We start from the raw sequence: 8,706 nt of genomic DNA, 5'->3' as shown, positions 1-8,706 counted from the left end.
TCCGAGGGAACCTCGGTGCATCCAGTATAACCGTGACTTTGCTCCGTCCTCATCCTCCTTCCTAAGCCAGCAAACAGACTCGAAGCATTTGAACGCTGAGCCCCGTTGTAACATAGCGCGAGGCGAGATCGAAGCTGCATCGCCGCCGCGCGTAGCCTGCGGGCCTGGGCCCCGCTCCGCATGTGCGTTGGACTTTCTCTTTGCTGCCTTTTGGGGTGTGTTGGGTTTTTTTTTCTTTTCTTTTTTGGTGTTTTTTTTTTCTTTTTAAAAAAAGTTTGTTTTTATTTTTGGTTAATATTAATTTTCGTTTTGGCTTTTGCTGAATGGTGTCATTGAGGCGTAACGGAGGCTGCAGTTCCTATGGCAGCACATCTGCACGTTAATGGCAGCACATCTGCACGTTAATGTGCGCCCCAGATCTCAGCCCTTCGGAGGAGCAAGGGGTCCCGGAGAGCAGCGGGGCGGGGGGAGCGCACTTACCATCTTAGCCAGCTGCTTGTGTGATAAATGTCGGTGGCCTGGCTGCAGCCTTCCATAAAAGATAATTAACTGCTTTAATGATGTCAGATTTGTGAATTGTACAATGCAAAAAGCAATGCAAAGCAGATTCGGCATGTGTCTGTACCTGGTATGTATGTACAGTGCCTGCCAACTAAAGAATAACCAAGACTACAGCTTCTTCTAGCCTGAAATATCAACTTTTATAACTTATTTAAACAAATAGCAACTTTGCATGAGTTATGTCTCGGGGAAGAAAAATCAGTAGGTTTAATTTTTAAAAAGTGTTATCAGAAGTGTTAAAAAAAAAAAAAAACACTTCTGGTTGCACTTGATTTGGGGTGGGTGGAAGGATTCAGCTATGTTAGTACATTCACAGGGAAAACCCCTTTAATTTAGTTCCTGGGGGGAGCAGGGGTTAATATGTTGTCAAGTATTACGTTGGGGGAGAGGAGGGGGGAAGAAAAAAAAATTATCGCGATGCAACTGGTAGACAGGCTGGAGCGCGTGTCGGTCGTGCAGGAGCCGCGGCGGGGCCGGGGCGGCGCGGGGGGCGAGAAGCGGGAGGGAGGAGGCGGCGGGGCCGGGGGGAGGCCCCGGGGCGCCAGCAGCGGGGCGCCCGCCGCCCCCGAGGGGCCGTCCCAGCAATAACGGGGAGGATGAGGATGACGAAGGGCGCTGTAGCRAGAGAGGGCGCGTTTAATTAGCAAAACTGCTTTACGGGGCGCTATATTTTTAAAAGTCTTTCTATGCTGTACATTTTCTCCTGAAGTTGAAATAATGTACTGTTGGTAGGGGGGTTGTATAGTGTACAGAAATGGGCAGAATATTTTCTTGCTGCTTTCAGTGATTTATTAACCTGAGTAAAATAGACAAATATAAAAGCGTTAGCAAAAGTGTAAGAAAAAGAAAACCACAAAAACAGTTTGTGCCTTTTTTTAGTTTATTTTTCTGTTGCTCTATAATCACTGCACTAAAACCTTTCCACAGGAAAAAAAAATACTAGTCTCTTAATAAGGGAGGAATACATAAAGCCTAAATTGAGCATTAATTTTTTATTGGGGTATTTAATTAAAAGAATGTTGCTGGTTTTATTGGATACCTGTGCCTTTGTAATAAAACTCTATATCCTGTCAGAAATGCCAAAACCGGAGTAAATCCCGCCAGATCCCACAGCCACAGGAGTACCATCGGGTTGCCAGTATTTCTTCTAAAACGCGGGAGCTCTCGGCTCGGTTTGCGAGCCCGCGGCCGCTCGGGAGGCGCCCGGGCACCGCGGGGCTCTGCAGACGCCTCCCCGACGCGGCGGGAGCCCCGCCGGGGGAGCGCCCGGTCCGCCGCCGCGTCCCGCTCGCAGGAGGCTCTGCCGGAGGCTTGGCCCCGGGCGCGTTCGGGCCCGCGACGCTGAGCAGTCGAAGCACGGGGCGAGCGGTGCCTGGCCTCGCCGGAGTCCCTCGGTCGGTGCTCCTCGTGGCTCCGCCGCGCGTCGCCCCCGTGAAGCGGACGGCGCCTGGGGCAGCTGCAGCTCGCCTGCGCTGCGAGACGCGCTTTGCAGCGCTTCACGCCGCGGAGACGTTTGGGGCGTTGCCATCAGCAGACTGCGCTGGGGGGGGGTGTTTTGGGTTTTTTTGTGGTGTTTTTTCCCCTCTGCGTTGCTGTCACCGTGCAGTATTACGTGTGGCCGTGCCTTTCGCTCCTCCGGCGCTGGCTCTGCGCGAGCGCRCGGCGGGTGGCTCCGCCGGGCCCCGGGGTGCTCGCGGCTGCCCCGGGCAGGGTGAGCAGCTCCAGCTCCGCGGGGCTGCGCCGCGTGTTCGCGTGGGTCCGCGCACGACCGCGGGGCTGGCAGCGCTGCCGGCCCGTCTGAAACGGGTTTCGTTCGGAGGTTGGTACAGTCCCAGCACGGAGCTTGTTTCAAAAGATGTTTGAAGCGGTGCAAGTTTGGCTGAGGTAGCGAGGCCGCAGGGCGCTCCGTGCACGCAGGGCGCTGTGTGCATGCAGGGCGCTCTGTGCACGCAGGGCGCTCTGTGCTGCTCCGTGCACGCAGGGCGCTCCGTGGACGCAGGGCGCTCTGTGCTGCCCCGTGCACGCAGGGTGCTGTGTGCACGCAGGGCGCTCTGTGCTGCTCCGTGCACGCAGGGCGCTGTGTGCATGCAGGGCGCTCTGTGCTGCTCCGTGCACGCAGGGCGCTCCGTGCGCGCAGGGCGCTCTGTGCTGCTCCGTGCGCGCAGGGCGCTCAGTGCACGCAGGGCGCTCTGTGCTGCTCCATGCACGCAGGGCGCTGTGTGCACGCAGGGCGCTGTGTGCACGCAGGGCGCTCTGTGCTGCTCCGTGCACGCAGGGCGCTGTGTGCACGCAGGGCGCTCTGTGCTGCTCCGTGCACGCAGGGCGCTCCATGCACGCAGGGCGCTGTGTGCATGCAGGGCGCTCTGTGCTGCTCCGTGCACGCAGGGCGCTCTGTGCTGCTCCGTGCGCGCAGGGCGCTGTGTGCACGCAGGGCTCTCTGTGCTGCTCCGTGCACGCAGGGCGCTCTGTGCTGCTCTGTGCACACAGGGCGCTCCGTGCACGCAGGGCGCTCTGTGCTGCTCCGTGCGCGCAGGGCGCTGTGTGCACGCAGGGCGCTCTGTGCTGCTCCGCGCACGCAGGGCGCTCCGTGCACGCAGGGCGCTCTGTGCTGCTCCGTGCACGCAGGGCGCTCTGCGCTGCTCCGTGCACGCAGGGCGCTCCGTGCACGCAGGGCGCTCTGTGCTGCTCCGTGCACGCAGGGCGCTCTGTGCTGCTCTGTGCACGCAGGGTGCTCTGTGCTGCTCCGTGCGCGCAGGGCACTCTGTGCTGCTCCGTGCGTGCAGGGCGCTGTGTGCACGCAGGGCGCTCCGTGCTGCTCCGTGCACGCAGGGCGCTCCGTGCACGCAGGGCGCTCTGTGCTGCTCCGTGCACGCAGGGCGCTCTGTGCTGCTCTGTGCACGCAGGGCGCTCCGTGCACGCAGGGCACTCTGTGCTGCTCTGTGCACACAGCGCTGGCGCGTCGGCTCGGGTGGCGGTTGCAGCCCGCGTGAAGCCGTACTGCGTAACCCCACACGTGCCGCTGGGCTGCTCTGTGCCGCCCCCACCTCCGTTTCAGCAAGGGCAGAATAAAGCCCTGGAGGCTAAAAAAAATTTAAATTTTTTTAAAAAAAAATCAGTGAAACTCAGCGGCAGGAATTCCCAAGGGAATTACAGTTTTGCTAAACCTTGTCGCTGTGTTTGCTGCTGTCCATTGTTCCACTGAGCCTCATCCACCCCTGGTCCAGGTCTCCTGCCTTTTAATTTGCCATATTTTTNACTGCGTAACCCCACACGTGCCGCTGGGCTGCTCTGTGCCGCCCCCACCTCCGTTTCAGCAAGGGCAGAATAAAGCCCTGGAGGCTAAAAAAAATTTAAATTTTTTTTAAAAAAAATCAGTGAAACTCAGCGGCAGGAATTCCCAAGGGAATTACAGTTTTGCTAAACCTYGTCGCTGTGTTTGCTGCTGTCCATTGTTCCACTGAGCCTCATCCACCCCTGGTCCAGGTCTCCTGCCTTTTAATTTGCCATATTTTTTCTGGCTAAGATGCAAACACAGAGAGGCTGACTGCAGGTCAAACACGCAGGGGCAGGAACCAGCTCCGGTTACCTCTGAATTAACAGTCTAATTTTAAGTTTGCTGGGCGCCTGTGTTTCATTAGAGCTGGTATAATGCTGTTGGTATGCGCTCTATTTAAAGTTTAATAAAGGCATCTCAGTCGAAGCTAGCTGAGTCCTGTGGTCGAGTGTACTGTACCACGTAGAGAGGATGAATGGATGCAAACTACTAAATCGGTTTCAATGTGCAGAAGGATGATTTTCTCCTTTCTGTCTCACGCAGACTGTGCCCACACAGACCCTTAAGCAAAAAAAATTTATGCTCTTGCATCCTTCAGTATTAGAGACTATGCACAGAGACTATTTTTATCTCCCACTGAAGAACTGCTACCTGAATTCTCATTTTGAATAGCTTCCAGCAAAAAGAAAATAAGCTAGAGAATAATTTGAACAACAGAGAGCTTAGTTAAAACACAGTATCATTTGTATCAGTAAGCTCGAAGCCTGCGTTTGGAGCTCAGTCGCTGTTTCAAATTACTGTTCAGTGCTGTCTTTGCATTACGCGATGGTCAGCTGGGGGGACGAACATGCTTTTAAAGTCTAAATACCGTGAGGTGGAAGTTCCTGAGACCAAGAGCATAACAAATGCATAATGCAACTGTAAATTTGTTTACGAGTGACACGTGTTTGAATGCGGGCGCAGCTGCTGSTGTGTAAGCGTAACGAGCATATAGCTAACATTGCTTTCAATTTCTTTTCCTCCAAAGCTTAGACTTTTGACTTATAATATGTATATTTGCTTTTTTWAAAAAAATTATATATATATAATTAGTTTTAACAAAGCATCCATTGCTTTGTGGGTTGTACTTACGCTCGTGCTGCACTGTTAGCTTTAAGCAGTTTGTGTGCTTGTGTTATTTTATTAAAGCAAAAGTCTTCTTGAGACAAACGCGGTAAAGGTAAAAATCATTTTTGGCGGTGGTAAGCAGAGTGCGTGGTATGTCCAATGTCAGTGGAGAAGAAACCGGGGCTAAATTGCTTAACAGACCTGCTCCTGTCTAAGGCAGTGGCTTTTTGGCACGTGGGTTACGGGCTTAGCTCATGCCTAAAGAGAAACTCGGATTSCCCTGACCACCTCTTACCCCGCATCTCTTCGCCGTCGCGCAAGAGCGACGCGAGGTCCGTCTTGTGTTTCCTGCCTTCAGCCTCGTGCGCGCTGTGCTCTGTAACGCGAAGCGGCTGCGCGTCCGCAGGGAAACACGAACCTCTTTTAAAACAGCAATAATTACCAGCGTGAAGCGAAGGAGCGCGCCGAGCGGGGCGACGGCCCGGCCGGGAGCGGCCCGGCCTCGCGCGCGGCTGCGGCGCCCGCGAGCGGAGCGACGGCCGCGCGAGGCCGCCGGGCTTCCCCATCGCGGACAACCTGCCGGCGCGGGAAACTTTCTTCGACGTCCGAAGTCCTTCTGCGGCGCGGTTTTTTTCGTGGTAGTCGTGAGGGTGAGTTAGTGCCAACGCCGCGGCTGGTCAGAGCGAGCGAATCTTCCACAGGGCTCGGGGGAGCCCGTCGCGGCCGCGCGCGGGGAGGCGGCGGCTCGAGGCAGCCCCGGCGGGAGCGTCCTCCTCCTCCTCCTCCTCCTCCTCCTCCACCTCCTTCTCCTCTTCCTCCTCCTCCTCCTCCTCCTCCTACGGCCGGCAAGGGCGAGGGCCGGCGAGGGCCGGGGGGCTCCGAGGCGCTTCCGTCCCGTTCCCGATGGCCGCTGTAACTGTGAAAATTCACCAGACCTGCTGTGATAAACTTGGTTATATAAGGTTTATTTGGTGACATTTTTTTATAAGTGAAAACTGAAAAGATGAAAGAGAATTGTAATATGAAAGCAACTGCTGTAAATACTGTACGAATGAATAAAATCTAAAACTTAGGTCAGCTTTTTCCTAACCTGCTTCGCTGTCGAGTTCCTGCCTCCGCGCCCAGCCCGCGCCGCGTCTCGGCCCGAGCCCGCGCGGGCGCCGGCTGCACCGCTGATAAATAGGAATATTTCACAGCAGGCGACGCCGGGCCCTTTTCCGGCCGAGGAGGACGTGAGGTGTTGTTGGCGAGGACTTTTTCTTTCTTTTTTTTTTTTTTTGGGGGGGGGTGGAGGTACAGGTGGTCACCGAAGCCCAGGTTCCCTGAGCCTCAGAAGTCCACGTAACAGCTGGCCCGAGTTGATCGGAAATTTGACCTCAAATTCGGGTGATTCGTTTCGGGTCGGTTGCCCGGATTCATTTTTGGCCCCTTCCTGGGCAGGACACACACCTAGGCGGGTTTTAAAATACCGACGGGGCGCTGARTGCTGGACGCCCGCGCTTTCCCTTCCCGCACCCCCAGGCCACGCARCCCCTTTCCGGCCTCCTTTCCTTCCCCTTGCTTTGTATAATTTTGTATAAATTATTAAAATTCCCTGGGAGAAGCCCACCCTCCCGGGTGCCTGCCCCGTGCTCYAAGATTAGACGGGACGTCGCAATGTCTCCCCGTCGTGCTGGCTTCCTAGCACAGCAGTTACTGACGTGCACCTTAATCCTGCCTAAAAAAAAGGGGGGGAGTGAGACAAAGCCAAAACCCACCCGCCCCACGGTGCCACCCCACGGTGCCACCCCACGRTGCCACCCCATGGCGCCCTGCCCCCAGCAGCACGAGCACCCAGCAGCTCCACGCCGCTGGCTGCCTCCCGCCCACTTGAGCAAGCAGGACGCTGTGGCCAGCGCTGGGGGCTGGGGTGGGCTGGGGAGAGGACTGGGAGGACAGGTCCACACTGGGGAGGGGGGAAAGGCACGATGAGTGGGATGCGGGGCGCGCTGGGGAGCCGAGAGCCACGCAGGAGGATTTGTGGGGGGGAGCTGAGGGCCTTGGGAGAAGTTGGGACGTTGTAATGTGGTGGCTGTGACCAGCTTGGTGCTCAGTAGAAGTGAGTGTCCCTGCTTGACCATCTCACGTGAGAGACGCTCCAATGAAGTCGTTCATAGCAGGCCTGGATACCTGAGTCCCAACCTTCACAGCCCTGGCACAGCTTCTGCCTACTCCTGAAGGCCTCAGAGCTGCCTCCAGCACTCTTCGTGTCCCCATAGCTGCGTGGCTCGGTGCCTATTTCGTGTCTAGGCTTCACTGGGAGTTACAGATTGGACCTCCTCATGCTTGTCTCACCAGCAAGGTCTCGTTGGAGAGATGTATGTCAAGCATATCTAATGCCACAGAAGCCACARAGCGGAGGAGCACAGCCCTCTCATCCAGCAGCCTCACGGGAAGCGCTCACCCACAGCTTCAAGTCTGTGGTCAGTGTTTAAGTGAGCCAAGTAACACGGCACACCCGCAACGGGGGAAAAATGGTGAGCRCCTCGTCACAAAATATTCCCCTACCTGGGTTTAAGGAAAGTCTGTGCAGTGAGCGGCTCTCGTACCTTCCCGCAAAGAACAAATCTGGTCTGTATTTTGGAAAAATGCTCCAATCATTACAGCCTGCTGTCTTTCCTCTCCCTTACTATGCCCTGACAAGCTAGGATGACTCTAACATATATTACTATTCTGCCAGGAGAAAAATGTAAGGCTGTAAATAGCGAGTTAGTGGCTAGATAGATTATAGCTCCTGCCCAGCAGCCTGGCTGTGATGAATGTTGGTCTGAGGTGCCCAGCTCTTCCCAAGGGTTTTCAAGGAATCCCCCACGCCTGGCATAGCAGGACAGAAAGGAGCATTATATGCCTAATTTCTTACGGTTGCTCCCCCCCGCCCCGTGCAGGCTCGGGGGTGGTCTGCGTTGGCGAAGCAGGGTGGCCTTCCCAGTTTCCACCTCTGCTCCCTTAGACATCTCCCTTTTTTACGCCACCACCTGCTTCTCAGTTAGACCATACATAAGGTACTGCAAATACTGACTCTTCCTTTTTTTAATAAATAGGAAAAAAGAACTGTTTTTTCAGGTGAATGAGGTGAATGTGTCTTTTGCCAAAGACTGTGTTGCGGCTGTTGCGGCTGGTTTACAACATGGGTGGCCAAAAAAAAAAAAAAAAAAAAAAAAAAAGGCAAACCAAAACAGAGTCTTGTTACTTCCCCATCATCTCACGTTATAGCCACACTCCTCTGGGAAGCAAAGACCTCTGTGAAACCTTCCTTTTGAAATGGATACCTCGCCAAGCAGGCTAAGCCACCACAGGATGTTTGCTAAGTTCACTGACATCCTCACAACCCGCACGCTGGTGTTACTGCCCGGCCAGACTCCGAGTGCGAACCCTGGCAGTTCTTGCCACCTAAGTTTTCCAGGTTGATCTTGCCCAGGAGATGAAGGAACCCCCCCTCCCCCAGAGAGTCTGTCTGGGGTAGGGGGACAGCTGGATCCCAACTCCATCACTTAATGGCAATTCTATAAAATGAGGTGCTTTCAACTCCCAGTATGGTAGGAGGATGGCGCGAGAAGGRATACTCTGCTCTTAGAAATAATCTGGAGTGGTTGTTAATGACTCAGAGATTTGATGCTGTAGTAAAGACAAATTACTTACCAAAATTCAACTAGTTTGCAGGCTGGTTCAACTCCTGCTGCTTTGGTTACGTGCACCTACTAGGGAGAAGTATGAAAATTGATCAC

Source organism: Rhea americana, unplaced genomic scaffold (assembly GCF_003343005.1).
Source record: "Rhea americana isolate MKP2758 unplaced genomic scaffold, rheAme1 scaffold_30, whole genome shotgun sequence".
Taxonomy (NCBI): Eukaryota; Metazoa; Chordata; class Aves; order Rheiformes; family Rheidae; genus Rhea; species Rhea americana.
This window is presented reverse-complemented; position numbering follows the sequence as displayed.